This window comes from Heteronotia binoei, chromosome 8 (assembly GCF_032191835.1).
Source record: "Heteronotia binoei isolate CCM8104 ecotype False Entrance Well chromosome 8, APGP_CSIRO_Hbin_v1, whole genome shotgun sequence".
In the NCBI taxonomy this organism is placed as follows: Eukaryota; Metazoa; Chordata; class Lepidosauria; order Squamata; family Gekkonidae; genus Heteronotia; species Heteronotia binoei.
In genome coordinates this window covers 53,063,420-53,087,251 of record NC_083230.1, presented here as the reverse complement: position 1 = coordinate 53,087,251, position 23,832 = coordinate 53,063,420, and positions in this window count along the sequence as shown.

The window sequence follows — 23,832 nt, the reverse complement described above, 5'->3', positions numbered from 1 at the left end:
CTGAACTCTAACCCTAACCCTAACCCTTACCATATGGGCCCATTCATTCTAATGAATCTCATAGGCTATAATGGAGAATGGAAAAACATCCAAAATTTTTCCCCATCAACAGTGTACCATTCAGTGTGATATTAAAAATACATCTTACCCAACCCTAAACCCAACCCCAATATGCACCCGAACATAAGTGTGTCCTGAACTCTAACCCTAACCCTAACTCTTACCATATGGGCCCATTCATTCTAATGAATCTCATAGGCTATAATGGAGAATGGAAAAACATCCAAAAATTTTCCCCATCAACACTGTACCATTCAGTGTGATATTAAAAATACAACTTATCCAAACCTAAACCCAACCCCAATATTCACCGAAACATAAGTGTGTCCGGAACTCTAACCCTAACCCTAACCCTTACCATATGGGCCCATTCATTCTAATGAATCTCATAGGCTGTAATGGAGAATGGAAAAACATCCAAAAATTTTCCCCATCAACAGTGTACCACTCAGTGTGATATTAAAAATTCATGTTATCCAACCCTAAACCCAACCCCAATATTCACCGAACCATAAGTGTGTCCTGAACTCTAACCCTAACCCTAACCCTTACCATATGGGCCCATTCATTCTAATGAATCTCATAGGCTATAATGGAGAATGGAAAAACATCCAAAATTTTTCCCCATCAACACTGTACCATTCAGTGTGATATTAAAAATACATCTTATCCAACCCTAAACCAGACCCCAATTTTAAACCGAACATATGTGTGTCCTGAACTCTAACCCTAACCCTAACCCTTACCATATGGGCCCATTCATTCTAATGAATCTAATAGGCTATAATGGAGAATGGAAAAACATCCCAAAATTTTCCCCATCAACAGTGTACCACTCAGTGTGATATTAAAAATACATCTTACCAACCCTAAACCAGACCCATATTTTAAACCGAACATATGTGTGTCCTGAACTCTAACCCTAACCCTAACCCTTACCATATGGGCCCATTCATTCTAATGAATCTCATAGGCTATAATGGAGAATGGAAAAACATCCAAAATTTTTCCCCATCAACACTGTACCATTCAGTGTGATATTAAAAATACATCTTATCCAACCCTAAACCCAACCCCAATATTCACCGAAACATAAGTGTGTCCTGAACTCTAACCCTAACCCTAACCCTTACCATATGGGCCCATTCATTCTAATGAATCTCATAGGCTATAATGGAGAATGGAAAAACATCCAAAATTTTTCCCCATCAACAGTGTACCATTCAGTGTGATATTAAAAATACATCTTACCCAACCCTAAACCCAACCCCAATATGCACCCGAACATAAGTGTGTCCTGAACTCTAACCCTAACCCTAACTCTTACCATATGGGCCCATTCATTCTGATGACTCTCATAGGCTATAATGGAGAATGGAAAAACATCCAAAATTTTTCCCCATCAACACTGTACCATTCAGTGTGATATTAAAAATACAACTTATCCAAACCTAAACCCAACCCCAATATTCACCGAAACATAAGTGTGTCCTGAACTCTAACCCTAACCCTAACCCTTACCATATGGGGCAATTCATTCTAATGAATCTCATAGGCTATAATGGAGAATGGAAAAACATCCAAAATTTTTCCCCATCAACAGTGTACCATTCAGTGTGATATTAAAAATACATCTTACCAACCCTAAACCAGACCCCAATTTTAAACCGAACATATGTGTGTCCTGAACTCTAACCCTAACCCTAACCCTTACCATATGGGCCCATTCATTCTAATGAATCTCATAGGCTATAATGGAGAATGGAAAAACATCCAAAAATTTTCCACATCAACAGTGTACCATTCAGTGTGATATTAAAAATTCATGTTATCCAACCCTAAAACCAACCCCAATTTTAAACCGAACATATGTGTGTCCTGAACTCTAACCCTAACCCTAACCCTTACCATATGGGCCCATTCATTGTAATGAATCTCATAGGCTATAATGGAGAATGGAAAAACATCCAAAAATTTTTCCCATCAACAGTGTACCATTCAGTGTGATATTAAAAATTCATCTTATCCAACCCTAAACCCAACCCCAATATTCACCGAACCATAAGTGTGTCCTGAACTCTAACCCTAACCCTAACCCTTACCATATGGGCCCATTCATTCTAATGAATCTCATAGGCTATAATGGAGAATGGAAAAACATCCAAAAAATTTTCCCATCAAGAGTATACCATTCAGTGTGATATTAAAAATACATCTTACCCAACCCTAAACCCAACCCCAATATGCACCCGAACATAAGTGTGTCCTGAACTCTAACCCTAACCCTAACTCTTACCATATGGGCCCATTCATTCTAATGAATCTCATAGGCTATAATGGAGAATGTAAAAACATCCAAAATTTTTCCCCATCAACACTGTACTATTCAGTGTGATATTAAAAATACAACTTATCCAAACCTAAACCCAACCCCAATATTCACCGAAACATAAGTGTGTCCTGAACTCTAACCCTAACCCTAACCCTTACCATATGGGCCCATTCATTCTAATGAATCTCATAGGCTATAATGGAGAATGGAAAAACATCCAAAATTTTTCCCCATCAACACTGTACCATTCAGTGTGATATTAAAAATACATCTTATCCAACCGTAAACCCAACCCCAATATTCACTCGAACATAAGTGTGTCCTGAACTCTAACCCTAACCCTAACCCTTACCATATGGGCCCATTCATTCTAATGAATCTCATAGGCTATAATGGAGAATGGAAAAACATCCAAAAATTTTCCCCATCAACACTGTTCCATTCAGTGTGATATTAAAAATACATCTTATCCAACCCTAAACCCAACCCCAATATTCACCGAAACATAAGTGTGTCCTGAACTCTAACCCTAACCCTAACTCTTACCATATGGGCCCATTCATTCTAATGAATCTCATAGGCTATAATGGAGAATGGAAAAACATCCAAAAATTTTCCCCATCAACACTGTACCATTCAGTGTGATATTAAAAATACAACTTATCCAAACCTAAACCCAACCCCAATATTCACCGAAACATAAGTGTGTCCTGAACTCTAACCCTAACCCTAACGCTTACCATATGGGCCCATTCATTCTAATGAATCTCATAGGCTATAATGGAGAATGGAAAAACATCCAAAATTTTTCCCCATCAACAGTGTACCATTCAGTGTGATATTAAAAATACATCTTACCAACCCTAAACCAGACCCCAATTTTAAACCGAACATATGTGTGTCCTGAACTCTAACCCTAACCCTAACCCTTACCATATGGGCCCATTCATTCTAATGAATCTCATAGGCTATAATGGAGAATGGAAAAACATCCAAAAAATTTTCCCATCAAGAGTGTACCATTCAGTGTGATATTAAAAATACATCTTATCCAACCCTAAACCCAACCCCAATATTCACCCAAACATAAGTGCGTCCAGAACTCTAACCCTAACCCTAACCCTTACCATATGGGCCCATTTATTCTAATGAATCTCATAGGCTATAATGGAGAATGGAAAAACATCCAAAAATTTTCCCCATCAAGAGTATACCATTCAGTGTGGTATTAAAAATACATCTTACCCAACCCTAAACCAGACCCCAATTTTAAACCGAACATATGTGTGTCCTGAACTCTAACCCTAACCCTTACCATATGGGCCCATTCATTCTAATGAATCTCATAGGGTATAATGGAGAATGGAAAAACATCCAAAAATTTTTCCCATCAAGAGTATACCATTCAGTGTGATATTAAAAATACATCTTACCCAACCCTAAACCAGACCCCAATTTTAAACCGAACATATGTGTGTCCTGAACTCTAACCCTAACCCTAACCCTTACCATATGGGCCCATTCATTGTAATGAATCTCATAGGCTATAATGGAGAATGGAAAAACATCCAAAAAAATTTCCCATCAAGAGTATACCATTCAGTGTGATATTAAAAATACATCTTACCCAACGCTAAACCCAACCCCAATATGCACCCGAACATAAGTGTGTCCTGAACTCTAACCCTAACCCTAACCCTTACCATATGGGCCCATTCATTCTAATGAATCTCATAGGCTATAATGGAGAATGGAACAACATCCAAAAAATTTTCCCATCAAGAGTATACCATTCAGTGTGATATTAAAAATACATCTTATCCAACCCTAAACCCAACCCCAATATTCACTCGAACATAAGTGTGTCCTGAACTCTAACCCTAACCCTTACCATATGGGCCCATTCATTGTAATGAATCTCATAGGCTATAATGGAGAATGGAAAAACATCCAAAAATTTTCCCCATCAACAGTGTACCATTCAGTGTGATATTAAAAATTCATCTTATCCAACCCTAAACCCAACCCCAATATTCACCGAAACATAAGTGTGTCCTGAACTCTAACCCTAACCCTAACCCTTACCATATGGGCCCATTCATTCTAATGAATCTCATAGGCTATAATGGAGAATGGAAAAACATCCAAAAAATTTTCCCATCAAGAGTATACCATTCAGTGTGATATTAAAAATACATCTTACCCAACCCTAAACCCAACCCCAATATGCACCCGAACATAAGTGTGTCCTGAACTCTAACCCTAACCCTAACTCTTACCATATGGGCCCATTCATTCTAATGAATCTCATAGGCTATAATGGAGAATGGAAAAACATCCAAAATTTTTCCCCATCAACACTGTACCATTCAGTGTGATATTAAAAATACAACTTATCCAAACCTAAACCCAACCCCTATATTCACCGAAACATAAGTGTGTGCTGAACTCTAACCCTAACCCTAACCCTTACCATATGGGCCCATTCATTCTAATGAATCTCATAGGATATAATGGAGAATGGAAAAACATCCAAAATTTTTCCCCATCAACAGTGTACCATTCAGTGTGATATTAAAAATACATCTTACCAACCCTAAACCAGACTAAATTTTAAACCGAACATATGTGTGTCCTGAACTCTAACCCTAACCCTAACCCTTACCATATGGGCCCATTCATTCTAATGAATCTCATAGGCTATAATGGAGAATGGAAAAACATCCAAAAATTTTCCCCATCAAGAGTATACCATTCAGTGTGATATTAAAAATACATCTTACCCAACCCTAAACCCAACCCCAATATGCACCCGAACATAAGTGTGTCCTGAACTCTAACCCTAACCCTTACCATATGGGACCATTCATTCTAATGAATCTCATAGGCTATAATGGAGAATGGAAAAACATCCAAAAAATTTTCCCATCAAGAGTATACCATTCAGTGTGATATTAAAAATACATCTGATCCAACCCTAAACCCAACCCCAATATTCACCCAAACATAAGTACGTCCAGAACTCTAACCCTAACCCTAACCCTTACCATATGGGCCCATTTATTCTAATGAATCTCATAGGCTATAATGGAGAATGGAAAAACATCCAAAAATTTTCCCCATCAAGAGTATACCATTCAGTGTGGTATTAAAAATACATCTTACCCAACCCTAAACCAGACCCCAATTTTAAACCGAACATATGTGTGTCCTGAACTCTAACCCTAACCCTTACCATATGGGCCCATTCATTCTAATGAATCTCATAGGGTATAATGGAGAATGGAAAAACATACAAAAATTTTTCCCATCAAGAGTATACCATTCAGTGTGATATTAAAAATACATCTTACCCAACCCTAAACCAGACCCCAATTTTAAACCGAACATATGTGTGTCCTGAACTCTAACCCTAACCCTAACCCTTACCATATGGGCCCATTCATTCTAATGAATCTCATAGGGTATAATGGAGAATGGAGAAACATCCAAAATCTTTTCCCATCAAGAGTATACCATTCAGTGTGATATTAAAAATACATCTTATCCAACCCTAAACCCAACCCCAATATTCACTCTAACATAAGTGTGTCCTGAACTCTAACCCTAACCCTAACCCTTACCATATGGGCCCATTCATTCTAATGAATCTCATAGGCTATAATGGAGAATGGAAAAACATCCAAAAAAATTTCCCATCAAGAGTATACCATTCAGTGTGATATTAAAAATACATCTTACCCAACCCTAAACCCAACCCCAATATGCACCCGAACATAAGTGTGTCCTGAACTCTAACCCTAACCCTAACCCTTACCATATGGGCCCATTCATTCTAATGAATCTCATAGGCTATAATGGAGAATGGAACAACATCCAAAAAATTTTCCCATCAAGAGTATACCATTCAGTGTGATATTAAAAATACATCTTATCCAACCCTAAACCCAACCCCAATATTCACTCGAACATAAGTGTGTCCTGAACTCTAACCCTAACCCTTACCATATGGGCCCATTCATTGTAATGAATCTCATAGGCTATAATGGAGAATGGAAAAACATCCAAAAATTTTCCCCATCAACAGTGTACCATTCAGTGTGATATTAAAAATTCATCTTATCCAACCCTAAACCCAACCCCAATATTCACCGAAACATAAGTGTGTCCTGAACTCTAACCCTAACCCTAACCCTTACCATATGGGCCCATTCATTCTAATGAATCTCATAGGCTATAATGGAGAATGGAAAAACATCCAAAAAATTTTCCCATCAAGAGTATACCATTCAGTGTGATAGTAAAAATACATCTTACCCAACCCTAAACCCAACCCCAATATGCACCCGAACATAAGTGTGTCCTGAACTCTAACCCTAACCCTAACTATTACCATATGGGCCCATTCATTCTAATGAATCTCATAGGCTATAATGGAGAATGGAAAAACATCCAAAATTTTTCCCCATCAACACTGTACCATTCAGTGTGATATTAAAAATACAACTTATCCAAACCTAAACCCAACCCCAATATTCACCGAAACATAAGTGTGTCCTGAACTCTAACCCTAACCCTAACCCTTACCATATGGGCCCATTCATTCTAATGAATCTCATAGGCTATAATGGAGAATGGAAAAACATCCAAAATTTTTCCCCATCAACACTGTACCATTCAATGTGATATTAAAAATACATCTTATCCAACCCTAAACCCAACCCCAATATTCACTCGAACATAAGTGTGTCCTGAACTCTAACCCTAACCCTAACCCTTACCATATGGGCCCATTCATTCTAATGAATCTCATAGGCTATAATGGAGAATGGAAAAACATCCAAAAATTTTCCCCATCAACACTGTACCATTCAGTGTGATATTAAAAATACATCTTATCCAACCCTAAACCCAACCCCAATATTCACCGAAACATAAGTGTGTCCTGAACTCTAACCCTAACCCTAACCCTTACCATATGGGCCCATTCATTCTAATGAATCTCATAGGCTATAATGGAGAATGGAAAAACATCCAAAAAATTTTCCCATCAAGAGTATACCATTCAGTGTGATATTAAAAATACATCTTACCCAACCCTAAACCCAACCCCAATATGCACCCGAACATAAGTGTGTCCTGAACTCTAACCCTAACCCTAACTCTTACCATATGGGCCCATTCATTCTAATGAATCTCATAGGCTATAATGGAGAATGGAAAAACATCCAAAATTTTTCCCCATCAACACTGTACCATTCAGTGTGATATTAAAAATACAACTTATCCAAACCTAAACCCAACCCCAATATTCACCGAAACATAATGTGTCCTGAACTCTAACCCTAACCCTAACCCTTACCATATGGGCCCATTCATTCTAATGAATCTCATAGGCTATAATGGAGAATGGAAAAACATCCAAAATTTTTCCCCATCAACAGTGTACCATTCAGTGTGATATTAAAAATACATCTTACCAAGCCTAAACCAGACCCCAATTTTAAACCGAACATATGTGTGTCCTGAACTCTAACCCTAACCCTAACCCTTACCATATGGGCCCATTCATTCTAATGAATCTCATAGGCTATAATGGAGAATGGAACAACATCCAAAAATTTTTCCCATCAAGAGTATACCATTCAGTGTGATATTAAAAATACATCTTATCCAACCCTAAACCCAACCCCAATATTCACTCGAACATAAGTGTGTCCTGAACTCTAACCCTAACCCTTACCATATGGGCCCATTCATTGTAATGAATCTCATAGGCTATAATGGAGAATGGAAAAACATCCAAAAATTTTCCCCATCAACAGTGTACCATTCAGTGTGATATTAAAAATTCATCTTATCCAACCCTAAACCCAACCCCAATATTCACCGAAACATAAGTGTGTCCTGAACTCTAACCCTAACCCTAACCCTTACCATATGGGCCCATTCATTCTAATGAATCTCATAGGCTATAATGGAGAATGGAAAAACATCCAAAAAATTTTCCCATCAAGAGTATACCATTCAGTGTGATATTAAAAATACATCTTACCCAACCCTAAACCCAACCCCAATATGCACCCGAACATAAGTGTGTCCTGAACTCTAACCCTAACCCTAACTCTTACCATATGGGCCCATTCATTCTAATGAATCTCATAGGCTATAATGGAGAATGGAAAAACATCCAAAATTTTTCCCCATCAACACTGTACCATTCAGTGTGATATTAAAAATACAACTTATCCAAACCTAAACCCAACCCCTATATTCACCGAAACATAAGTGTGTGCTGAACTCTAACCCTAACCCTAACCCTTACCATATGGGCCCATTCATTCTAATGAATCTCATAGGATATAATGGAGAATGGAAAAACATCCAAAATTTTTCCCCATCAACAGTGTACCATTCAGTGTGATATTAAAAATACATCTTACCAACCCTAAACCAGACTAAATTTTAAACCGAACATATGTGTGTCCTGAACTCTAACCCTAACCCTAACCCTTACCATATGGGCCCATTCATTCTAATGAATCTCATAGGCTATAATGGAGAATGGAAAAACATCCAAAAATTTTCCCCATCAAGAGTATACCATTCAGTGTGATATTAAAAATACATCTTACCCAACCCTAAACCCAACCCCAATATGCACCCGAACATAAGTGTGTCCTGAACTCTAACCCTAACCCTTACCATATGGGCCCATTCATTCTAATGAATCTCATAGGCTATAATGGAGAATGGAAAAACATCCAAAAAATTTTCCCATCAAGAGTATACCATTCAGTGTGATATTAAAAATACATCTGATCCAACCCTAAACCCAACCCCAATATTCACCCAAACATAAGTACGTCCAGAACTCTAACCCTAACCCTAACCCTTACCATATGGGCCCATTTATTCTAATGAATCTCATAGGCTATAATGGAGAATGGAAAAACATCCAAAAATTTTCCCCATCAAGAGTATACCATTCAGTGTGGTATTAAAAATACATCTTACCCAACCCTAAACCAGACCCCAATTTTAAACCGAACATATGTATGTCCTGAACTCTAACCCTAACCCTTACCATATGGGCCCATTCATTCTAATGAATCTCATAGGCTATAATGGAGAATGGAAAAACATACAAAAATTTTTCCCATCAAGAGTATACCATTCAGTGTGATATTAAAAATACATCTTACCCAACCCTAAACCAGACCCCAATTTTAAACCGAACATATGTGTGTCCTGAACTCTAACCCTAACCCTAACCCTTACCATATGGGCCCATTCATTCTAATGAATCTCATAGGGTATAATGGAGAATGGAGAAACATCCAAAATCTTTTCCCATCAAGAGTATACCATTCAGTGTGATATTAAAAATACATCTTATCCAACCCTAAACCCAACCCCAATATTCACTCTAACATAAGTGTGTCCTGAACTCTAACCCTAACCCTAACCCTTACCATATGGGCCCATTCATTCTAATGAATCTCATAGGCTATAATGGAGAATGGAAAAACATCCAAAAAAATTTCCCATCAAGAGTATACCATTCAGTGTGATATTAAAAATACATCTTACCCAACCCTAAACCCAACCCCAATATGCACCCGAACATAAGTGTGTCCTGAACTCTAACCCTAACCCTAACCCTTACCATATGGGCCCATTCATTCTAATGAATCTCATAGGCTATAATGGAGAATGGAACAACATCCAAAAAATTTTCCCATCAAGAGTATACCATTCAGTGTGATATTAAAAATACATCTTATCCAACCCTAAACCCAACCCCAATATTCACTCGAACATAAGTGTGTCCTGAACTCTAACCCTAACCCTTACCATATGGGCCCATTCATTGTAATGAATCTCATAGGCTATAATGGAGAATGGAAAAACATCCAAAAATTTTCCCCATCAACAGTGTACCATTCAGTGTGATATTAAAAATTCATCTTATCCAACCCTAAACCCAACCCCAATATTCACCGAAACATAAGTGTGTCCTGAACTCTAACCCTAACCCTAACCCTTACCATATGGGCCCATTCATTCTAATGAATCTCATAGGCTATAATGGAGAATGGAAAAACATCCAAAAAATTTTCCCATCAAGAGTATACCATTCAGTGTGATAGTAAAAATACATCTTACCCAACCCTAAACCCAACCCCAATATGCACCCGAACATAAGTGTGTCCTGAACTCTAACCCTAACCCTAACTATTACCATATGGGCCCATTCATTCTAATGAATCTCATAGGCTATAATGGAGAATGGAAAAACATCCAAAATTTTTCCCCATCAACACTGTACCATTCAGTGTGATATTAAAAATACAACTTATCCAAACCTAAACCCAACCCCAATATTCACCGAAACATAAGTGTGTCCTGAACTCTAACCCTAACCCTAACCCTTACCATATGGGCCCATTCATTCTAATGAATCTCATAGGCTATAATGGAGAATGGAAAAACATCCAAAATTTTTCCCCATCAACACTGTACCATTCAGTGTGATATTAAAAATACATCTTATCCAACCCTAAACCCAACCCCAATATTCACTCGAACATAAGTGTGTCCTGAACTCTAACCCTAACCCTAACCCTTACCATATGGGCCCATTCATTCTAATGAATCTCATAGGCTATAATGGAGAATGGAAAAACATCCAAAAATTTTCCCCATCAACACTGTACCATTCAGTGTGATATTAAAAATACATCTTATCCAACCCTAAACCCAACCCCAATATTCACCGAAACATAAGTGTGTCCTGAACTCTAACCCTAACCCTAACCCTTACCATATGGGCCCATTCATTCTAATGAATCTCATAGGCTATAATGGAGAATGGAAAAACATCCAAAAAATTTTCCCATCAAGAGTATACCATTCAGTGTGATATTAAAAATACATCTTACCCAACCCTAAACCCAACCCCAATATTCACCGAAACATAATGTGTCCTGAACTCTAACCCTAACCCTAACCCTTACCATATGGGCCCATTCATTCTAATGAATCTCATAGGCTATAATGGAGAATGGAAAAACATCCAAAATTTTTCCCCATCAACAGTGTACCATTCAGTGTGATATTAAAAATACATCTTACCAAGCCTAAACCAGACCCCAATTTTAAACCGAACATATGTGTGTCCTGAACTCTAACCCTAACCCTAACCCTTACCATATGGGCCCATTCATTCTAATGAATCTCATAGGCTATAATGGAGAATGGAACAACATCCAAAAAATTTTCCCATCAAGAGTATACCATTCAGTGTGATATTAAAAATACATCTTATCCAACCCTAAACCCAACCCCAATATTCACTCGAACATAAGTGTGTCCTGAACTCTAACCCTAACCCTTACCATATGGGCCCATTCATTGTAATGAATCTCATAGGCTATAATGGAGAATGGAAAAACATCCAAAAATTTTCCCCATCAACAGTGTACCATTCAGTGTGATATTAAAAATTCATCTTATCCAACCCTAAACCCAACCCCAATATTCACCGAAACATAAGTGTGTCCTGAACTCTAACCCTAACCCTAACCCTTACCATATGGGCCCATTCATTCTAATGAATCTCATAGGCTATAATGGAGAATGGAAAAACATCCAAAAAATTTTCCCATCAAGAGTATACCATTCAGTGTGATATTAAAAATACATCTTACCCAACCCTAAACCCAACCCCAATATGCACCCGAACATAAGTGTGTCCTGAACTCTAACCCTAACCCTAACTCTTACCATATGGGCCCATTCATTCTAATGAATCTCATAGGCTATAATGGAGAATGGAAAAACATCCAAAATTTTTCCCCATCAACACTGTACCATTCAGTGTGATATTAAAAATACAACTTATCCAAACCTAAACCCAACCCCAATATTCACCGAAACATAAGTGTGTCCTGAACTCTAACCCTAACCCTAACCCTTACCATATGGGCCCATTCATTCTAATGAATCTCATAGGCTATAATGGAGAATGGAAAAACATCCAAAATTTTTCCCCATCAACAGTGTACCATTCAGTGTGATATTAAAAATACATCTTACCAACCCTAAACCAGACCCCAATTTTAAACCGAACATATGTGTGTCCTGAACTCTAACCCTAACCCTAACCCTTACCATATGGGCCCATTCATTCTAATGAATCTCATAGGCTATAATGGAGAATGGAAAAACATCCAAAAATTTTCCCCATCAAGAGTATACCATTCAGTGTGATATTAAAAATACATCTTACCCAACCCTAAACCCAACCCCAATATGCACCCGAACATAAGTGTGTCCTGAACTCTAACCCTAACCCTAAACCTTACCATATGGGCCCATTCATTCTAATGAATCTCATAGGCTATAATGGAGAATGGAAAAACATCCAAAAAATTTTCCCATCAAGAGTATACCATTCAGTGTGATATTAAAAATACATCTTACCCAACCCTAAACCCAACCCCAATATGCACCCGAACATAAGTGTGTCCTGAACTCTAACCCTAACCCTAACTCTTACCATATGGGCCCATTCATTCTAATGAATCTCATAGGCTATAATGGAGAATGGAAAAACATCCAAACGTTTTCCCCATCAACACTGTACCATTCAGTGTGATATTAAAAATACAACTTATCCAAACCTAAACCCAACCCCAATATTCACCGAAACATAAGTGTGTCCTGAACTCTAACCCTAACCCAAACCCTTACCATATGGGCCCATTCATTCTAATGAATCTCATAGGCTATAATGGAGAATGTAAAAACCTCCAAAAATTTTTCCCATCAACAGTGTACCATTCAGTGTGATATTAAAAATACATCTTACCAACCCTAAACCAGACCCCAATTTTAAACCAGTACATATGTGTGTCCTGAACTCTAACCCTAACCCTAACCCTTACCATATGGGCCCATTCATTCTAATGAATCTCATAGGCTATAATGGAGAATGGAAAAACATCCAAAAATTTTCCCCATCAACAGTGTACCATTCAGTGTGATATTAAAAATTCATGTTATCCAACCCTAAACCCAACCCCAATTTTAAACCGAACATATGTGTGTCCTGAACTCTAACCCTAACCCTAACCCTTACCATATGGGCCCATTCATTCTCATGAATCTCATAGGCTATAATGGAGAATGGAAAAACATCCGAAATTTTTCCCCATCAACAGTGTACCATTCAGTGTGATATTAAAAATACATCTTACCAACCCTAAACCAGACCCCAATTTTAAACCGAACATATGTGTGTCCTGAACTCTAACCCTAACCCTAACCCTTACCATATGGGCCCATTCATTCTAATGAATCTCATAGGCTATAATGGAGAATGGAAAAACATCCAAAAATTTTCCCCATCAACAGTGTACCATTCAGGGTGATATTAAAAATTCATGTTATCCAACCCTAAACCCAACCCCAATTTTAAACCGAACATATGTGTGTCCTGAACTCTAACCCTAACCCTAACCCTTACCATATGGGCCCATTCATTCTAATGAATCTCATAGGCTATAATGGAGAATGGAAAAACATCCAAAAATTTTCCCCATCAAGAGTATACCATTCAGTGTGATATTAAAAATACATCTTACCCAACCCTAAACCCAACCCCAATATGCACCCGAACATAAGTGTGTCCTGAACTCTAACCCTAACCCTAAACCTTACCATATGGGCCCATTCATTCTAATGAATCTCATAGGCTATAATGGAGAATGGAAAAACATCCAAAAAATTTTCCCATCAAGAGTATACCATTCAGTGTGATATTAAAAATACATCTTACCCAACCCTAAACCCAACCCCAATATGCACCCGAACATAAGTGTGTCCTGAACTCTAACCCTAACCCTAACACTTACCATATGGGCCCATTCATTCTAATGAATCTCATAGGCTATAATGGAGAATGGAAAAACATCCAAAAGTTTTCCCCATCAACACTGTACCATTCAGCGTGATATTAAAAATACAACTTATCCAAACCTAAACCCAACCCCAATATTCACCGAAACATAAGTGTGTCCTGAACTCTAACCCTAACCCTAACCCTTACCATATGGGCCCATTCATTCTAATGAATCTCATAGGCTATAATGGAGAATGTAAAAACCTCCAAAAATTTTTCCCATCAACAGTGTACCATTCAGTGTGATATTAAAAATACATCTTACCAACCCTAAACCAGACCCCAATTTTAAACCAGTACATATGTGTGTCCTGAACTCTAACCCTAACCCTAACCCTTACCATATGGGCCCATTCATTCTAATGAATCTCATAGGCTATAATGGAGAATGGAAAAACATCCAAAAATTTTCCCCATCAACAGTGTACCATTCAGTGTGATATTAAAAATTCATGTTATCCAACCCTAAACCCAACCCCAATTTTAAACCGAACATATGTGTGTCCTGAACTCTAACCCTAACCCTAACCCTTACCATATGGGCCCATTCATTCTCATGAATCTCATAGGCTATAATGGAGAATGGAAAAACATCCGAAATTTTTCCCCATCAACAGTGTACCATTCAGTGTGATATTAAAAATACATCTTACCAACCCTAAACCAGACCCCAATTTTAAACCGAACATATGTGTGTCCTGAACTCTAACCCTAACCCTAACCCTTACCATATGGGCCCATTCATTCTAATGAATCTCATAGGCTATAATGGAGAATGGAAAAACATCCAATAATTTTCCCCATCAACAGTGTACCATTCAGTGTGATATTAAAAATTCATGTTATCCAACCCTAAACCCAACCCCAATTTTAAACCGAACATATGTGTGTCCTGAACTCTAACCCTAACCCTAACCCTTACCATATGGGCCCATTCATTCTAATGAATCTCATAGGCTATAATGGAGAATGGAAAAACATCCAAAAATTTTTCCCATCAACAGTGTACCATTCAGTGTGATATTAAAAATTCATCTTATCCAACCCTAAACCCAACCCCAATATTCAACGAAACATAAGTGTGTCCTGAACTCTAACCCTAACCCTAACCCTTACCATATGGGCCCATTCATTCTAATGAATCTCATAGGCTATAATGGAGAATGGAAAAACATCCAAATGTTTTCCCCATCAACAGTGTACCATTCAGTGTGATATTAAAAATACATCTTATCCCACCCTAAACCCAACCCCAATATTCACCGAAACATAAGTGTGTCCTGAACTCTAACCCTAACCCTTACCATATGGGCCCAGTCATTCTAATGAATCTCATAGGCTATAATGGAGAATGGAAAAACATCGAAAAATTTTTGCCATTAAGAGTATACCATTCAGTGTGATATTAAAAATACATCTTACCCAACCCTAAACCAAACCCCAATATTCACCCGAACTTAAGTGTGTCCTGAACTCTAACCCTAACCCTAACCCTTACCATATGGGCCCATTCATTCTAATGAATCTCATAGGCTATAATGGAGAATGGAAAAACATCCAAAAAATTTTCCCATAAAAAGTATACCATTCAGTGTGATATTAAAAATACATCTTACCCAACCCTAAACCCAACCCCAATATGCACCCGAACATAAGTGTGTCCTGAACTCTAACCCTAACCCTTACCATATGGGCCCATTCATTCTAATGAATCTCATAGGCTATAATGGAGAATGGAAAAACATCCAAAAAATTTTCCCATCAAGAGTATACCATTCAGTGTGATATTAAAAATACATCTTATCCAACCCTAAACCCAACCCCAATATTCACCCAAACATAAGTGCGTCCAGAACTCTAACCCTAACCCTAACCCTTACCATATGGGCCCATTTATTCTAATGAATCTCATAGGCTATAATGGAGAATGGAAAAACATCCAAAAATTTTCCCCATCAAGAGTATACCATTCAGTGTGGTATTAAAAATACATCTTACCCAACCCTAAACCAGACCCCAATTTTAAACCGAACATATGTGTGTCCTGAACTCTAACCCTAACCCTAACCCTTACCATATGGGCCCATTCATTCTAATGAATCTCATAGGGTATAATGGAGAATGGAAAAACATCCAAAAAATTTTCCCATCAAGAGTATACCATTCAGTGTGATATTAAAAATACATCTTACCCAACCCTAAACCCAACCCCAATATGCACCCGAACATAAGTGTGTCCTGAACTCTAACCCTAACCCTAACCCTAACCCTTACCATATGGGCCCATTCATTCTAATGAATCTCATAGGCTATAATGGAGAATGGAAAAACATCCAAAAAATTTTCCCATCAAGAGTATACCATTCAGTGTGATATTAAAAATACATCTTACCCAACCCTAAACCCAACCCCAATATGCACCCGAACATAAGTGTGTCCTGAACTCTAACCCTAACCCTAACCCTTACCATATGGGCCCATTCATTCTAATCAATCTCATAGGCTATAATGGAGAATGGAAAAACATCCAAAAATTTTCCCCATCAACACTGTACCATTCAGAGTGATATTAAAAATTCATCTTATCCAACCCTAAACCCAACCCCAATATTCACCGAAACATAAGTGTGTCCTGAACTCTAACCCTAACCCTAACCCTTACCATATGGGCCCATTCATTCTAATGAATCTCATAGGCTATAATGGAGAATGGAAAAACATCCAAAAAATTTTCCCATCAAGAGTATACCATTCAGTGTGATATTAAAAATACATCTTACCCAACCCTAAACCCAACCCCAATATGCACCCGAACATAAGTATGTCCTGAACTCTAACCCTAACCCTAACTCTTACCATATGGGCCCATTCATTCTAATGAATCTCATAGGCTATAATGGAGAATGGAAAAACATCCAAAAAATTTTCCCATCAAGAGTATACCATTCAGTGTGATATTAAAAATACATCTTACCCAACCCTAAACCCAACCCCAATATGCACCCGAACATAAGTGTGTCCTGAACTCTAACCCTAACCCTAACTCTTACCATATGGGCCCATTCATTCTAATGAATCTCATAGGCTATAATGGAGAATGGAAAAACATCCAAAATTTTTCCCCATCAACACTGTACCATTCAGTGTGATATTAAAAATACAACTTATCCAAACCTAAACCCAACCCCTATATTCACCGAAACATAAGTGTGTGCTGAACTCTAACCCTAACCCTAACCCTTACCATATGGGCCCATTCATTCTAATGAATCTCATAGGATATAATGGAGAATGGAAAAACATCCAAAATTTTTCCCCATCAACAGTGTACCATTCAGTGTGATATTAAAAATACATCTTACCAACCCTAAACCAGACTAAATTTTAAACCGAACATATGTGTGTCCTGAACTCTAACCCTAACCCTAACCCTTACCATATGGGCCCATTCATTCTAATGAATCTCATAGGCTATAATGGAGAATGGAAAAACATCCAAAAATTTTCCCCATCAAGAGTATACCATTCAGTGTGATATTAAAAATACATCTTACCCAACCCTAAACCCAACCCCAATATGCACCCGAACATAAGTGTGTCCTGAACTCTAACCCTAACCCTTACCATATGGGCCCATTCATTCTAATGAATCTCATAGGCTATAATGGAGAATGGAAAAACATCCAAAAAATTTTCCCATCAAGAGTATACCATTCAGTGTGATATTAAAAATACATCTGATCCAACCCTAAACCCAACCCCAATATTCACCCAAACATAAGTACGTCCAGAACTCTAACCCTAACCCTAACCCTTACCATATGGGCCCATTTATTCTAATGAATCTCATAGGCTATAATGGAGAATGGAAAAACATCCAAAAATTTTCCCCATCAAGAGTATACCATTCAGTGTGGTATTAAAAATACATCTTACCCAACCCTAAACCAGACCCCAATTTTAAACCGAACATATGTGTGTCCTGAACTCTAACCCTAACCCTTACCATATGGGCCCATTCATTCTAATGAATCTCATAGGCTATAATGGAGAATGGAAAAACATACAAAAATTTTTCCCATCAAGAGTATACCATTCAGTGTGATATTAAAAATACATCTTACCCAACCCTAAACCAGACCCCAATTTTAAACCGAACATATGTGTGTCCTGAACTCTAACCCTAACCCTAACCCTTACCATATGGGCCCATTCATTCTAATGAATCTCATAGGGTATAATGGAGAATGGAGAAACATCCAAAATCTTTTCCCATCAAGAGTATACCATTCAGTGTGATATTAAAAATACATCTTATCCAACCCTAAACCCAACCCCAATATTCACTCTAACATAAGTGTGTCCTGAACTCTAACCCTAACCCTAACCCTTACCATATGGGCCCATTCATTCTAATGAATCTCATAGGCTATAATGGAGAATGGAAAAACATCCAAAAAAATTTCCCATCAAGAGTATACCATTCAGTGTGATATTAAAAATACATCTTACCCAACCCTAAACCCAACCCCAATATGCACCCGAACATAAGTGTGTCCTGAACTCTAACCCTAACCCTAACCCTTACCATATGGGCCCATTCATTCTAATGAATCTCATAGGCTATAATGGAGAATGGAACAACATCCAAAAAATTTTCCCATCAAGAGTATACCATTCAGTGTGATATTAAAAATACATCTTATCCAACCCTAAACCCAACCCCAATATTCACTCGAACATAAGTGTGTCCTGAACTCTAACCCTAACCCTTACCATATGGGCCCATTCATTGTAATGAATCTCATAGGCTATAATGGAGAATGGAAAAACATCCAAAAATTTTCCCCATCAACAGTGTACCATTCAGTGTGATATTAAAAATTCATCTTATCCAACCCTAAACCCAACCCCAATATTCACCGAAACATAAGTGTGTCCTGAACTCTAACCCTAACCCTAACCCTTACCATATGGGCCCATTCATTCTAATGAATCTCATAGGCTATAATGGAGAATGGAAAAACATCCAAAAAATTTTCCCATCAAGAGTATACCATTCAGTGTGATAGTAAAAATACATCTTACCCAACCCTAAACCCAACCCCAATATGCACCCGAACATAAGTGTGTCCTGAACTCTAACCCTAACCCTAACTATTACCATATGGGCCCATTCATTCTAATGAATCTCATAGGCTATAATGGAGAATGGAAAAACATCCAAAATTTTTCCCCATCAACACTGTACCATTCAGTGTGATATTAAAAATACAACTTATCCAAACCTAAACCCAACCCCAATATTCACCGAAACATAAGTGTGTCCTGAACTCTAACCCTAACCCTAACCCTTACCATATGGGCCCATTCATTCTAATGAATCTCATAGGCTATAATGGAGAATGGAAAAACATCCAAAATTTTTCCCCATCAACACTGTACCATTCAGTGTGATATTAAAAATACATCTTATCCAACCCTAAACCCAACCCCAATATTCACTCGAACATAAGTGTGTCCTGAACTCTAACCCTAACCCTAACCCTTACCATATGGGCCCATTCATTCTAATGAATCTCATAGGCTATAATGGAGAATGGAAAAACATCCAAAAATTTTCCCCATCAACACTGTACCATTCAGTGTGATATTAAAAATACATCTTATCCAACCCTAAACCCAACCCCAATATTCACCGAAACATAAGTGTGTCCTGAACTCTAACCCTAACCCTAACCCTTACCATATGGGCCCATTCATTCTAATGAATCTCACAGGCTATAATGGAGAATGGAAAAACATCCAAAAAATTTTCCCATCAAGAGTATACCATTCAGTGTGATATTAAAAATACATCTTACCCAACCCTAAACCCAACCCCAATATTCACCGAAACATAATGTGTCCTGAACTCTAACCCTAACCCTAACCCTTACCATATGGGCCCATTCATTCTAATGAATCTCATAGGCTATAATGGAGAATGGAAAAACATCCAAAATTTTTCCCCATCAACAGTGTACCATTCAGTGTGATATTAAAAATACATCTTACCAAGCCTAAACCAGACCCCAATTTTAAACCGAACATATGTGTGTCCTGAACTCTAACCCTAACCCTAACCCTTACCATATGGGCCCATTCATTCTAATGAATCTCATAGGCTATAATGGAGAATGGAACAACATCCAAAAAATTTTCCCATCAAGAGTATACCATTCAGTGTGATATTAAAAATACATCTTATCCAACCCTAAACCCAACCCCAATATTCACTCGAACATAAGTGTGTCCTGAACTCTAACCCTAACCCTTACCATATGGGCCCATTCATTGTAATGAATCTCATAGGCTATAATGGAGAATGGAAAAACATCCAAAAATTTTCCCCATCAACAGTGTACCATTCAGTGTGATATTAAAAATTCATCTTATCCAACCCTAAACCCAACCCCAATATTCACCGAAACATAAGTGTGTCCTGAACTCTAACCCTAACCCTAACCCTTACCATATGGGCCCATTCATTCTAATGAATCTCATAGGCTATAATGGAGAATGGAAAAACATCCAAAAAATTTTCCCATCAAGAGTATACCATTCAGTGTGATATTAAAAATACATCTTACCCAACCCTAAACCCAACCCCAATATGCACCCGAACATAAGTGTGTCCTGAACTCTAACCCTAACCCTAACTCTTACCATATGGGCCCATTCATTCTAATGAATCTCATAGGCTATAATGGAGAATGGAAAAACATCCAAAATTTTTCCCCATCAACACTGTACCATTCAGTGTGATATTAAAAATACAACTTATCCAAACCTAAACCCAACCCCAATATTCACCGAAACATAAGTGTGTCCTGAACTCTAACCCTAACCCTAACCCTTACCATATGGGCCCATTCATTCTAATGAATCTCATAGGCTATAATGGAGAATGGAAAAACATCCAAAATTTTTCCCCATCAACAGTGTACCATTCAGTGTGATATTAAAAATACATCTTACCAACCCTAAACCAGACCCCAATTTTAAACCGAACATATGTGTGTCCTGAACTCTAACCCTAACCCTAACCCTTACCATATGGGCCCATTCATTCTAATGAATCTCATAGGCTATAATGGAGAATGGAAAAACATCCAAAAATTTTCCCCATCAAGAGTATACCATTCAGTGTGATATTAAAAATACATCTTACCCAACCCTAAACCCAACCCCAATATGCACCCGAACATAAGTGTGTCCTGAACTCTAACCCTAACCCTAAACCTTACCATATGGGCCCATTCATTCTAATGAATCTCATAGGCTATAATGGAGAATGGAAAAACATCCAAAAAATTTTCCCATCAAGAGTATACCATTCAGTGTGATATTAAAAATACATCTTACCCAACCCTAAACCCAACCCCAATATGCACCCGAACATAAGTGTGTCCTGAACTCTAACCCTAACCCTAACTCTTACCATATGGGCCCATTCATTCTAATGAATCTCATAGGCTATAATGGAGAATGGAAAAACATCCAAACGTTTTCCCCATCAACACTGTACCATTCAGTGTGATATTAAAAATACAACTTATCCAAACCTAAACCCAACCCCAATATTCACCGAAACATAAGTGTGTCCTGAACTCTAACCCTAACCCAAACCCTTACCATATGGGCCCATTCATTCTAATGAATCTCATAGGCTATAATGGAGAATGTAAAAACCTCCAAAAATTTTTCCCATCAACAGTGTACCATTCAGTGTGATATTAAAAATACATCTTACCAACCCTAAACCAGACCCCAATTTTAAACCAGTACATATGTGTGTCCTGAACTCTAACCCTAACCCTAACCCTTACCATATGGGCCCATTCATTCTAATGAATCTCATAGGCTATAATGGAGAATGGAAAAACATCCAAAAATTTTCCCCATCAACAGTGTACCATTCAGTGTGATATTAAAAATTCATGTTATCCAACCCTAAACCCAACCCCAATTTTAAACCGAACATATGTGTGTCCTGAACTCTAACCCTAACCCTAACCCTTACCATATGGGCCCATTCATTCTCATGAATCTCATAGGCTATAATGGAGAATGGAAAAACATCCGAAATTTTTCCCCATCAACAGTGTACCATTCAGTGTGATATTAAAAATACATCTTACCAACCCTAAACCAGACCCCAATTTTAAACCGAACATATGTGTGTCCTGAACTCTAACCCTAACCCTAACCCTTACCATATGGGCCCATTCATTCTAATGAATCTCATAGGCTATAATGGAGAATGGAAAAACATCCAAAAATTTTCCCCATCAACAGTGTACCATTCAGGGTGATATTAAAAATTCATGTTATCCAACCCTAAACCCAACCCCAATTTTAAACCGAACATATGTGTGTCCTGAACTCTAACCCTAACCCTAACCCTTACCATATGGGCCCATTCATTCTAATGAATCTCATAGGCTATAATGGAGAATGGAAAAACATCCAAAAATTTTCCCCATCAAGAGTATACCATTCAGTGTGATATTAAAAATACATCTTACCCAACCCTAAACCCAACCCCAATATGCACCCGAACATAAGTGTGTCCTGAACTCTAACCCTAACCCTAAACCTTACCATATGGGCCCATTCATTCTAATGAATCTCATAGGCTATAATGGAGAATGGAAAAACATCCAAAAAATTTTCCCATCAAGAGTATACCATTCAGTGTGATATTAAAAATACATCTTACCCAACCCTAAACCCAACCCCAATATGCACCCGAACATAAGTGTGTCCTGAACTCTAACCCTAACCCTAACACTTACCATATGGGCCCATTCATTCTAATGAATCTCATAGGCTATAATGGAGAATGGAAAAACATCCAAAAGTTTTCCCCATCAACACTGTACCATTCAGCGTGATATTAAAAATACAACTTATCCAAACCTAAACCCAACCCCAATATTCACCGAAACATAAGTGTGTCCTGAACTCTAACCCTAACCCTAACCCTTACCATATGGGCCCATTCATTCTAATGAATCTCATAGGCTATAATGGAGAATGTAAAAACCTCCAAAAATTTTTCCCATCAACAGTGTACCATTCAGTGTGATATTAAAAATACATCTTACCAACCCTAAACCAGACCCCAATTTTAAACCAGTACATATGTGTGTCCTGAACTCTAACCCTAACCCTAACCCTTACCATATGGGCCCATTCATTCTAATGAATCTCATAGGCTATAATGGAGAATGGAAAAACATCCAAAAATTTTCCCCATCAACAGTGTACCATTCAGTGTGATATTAAAAATTCATGTTATCCAACCCTAAACCCAACCCCAATTTTAAACCGAACATATGTGTGTCCTGAACTCTAACCCTAACCCTAACCCTTACCATATGGGCCCATTCATTCTCATGAATCTCATAGGCTATAATGGAGAATG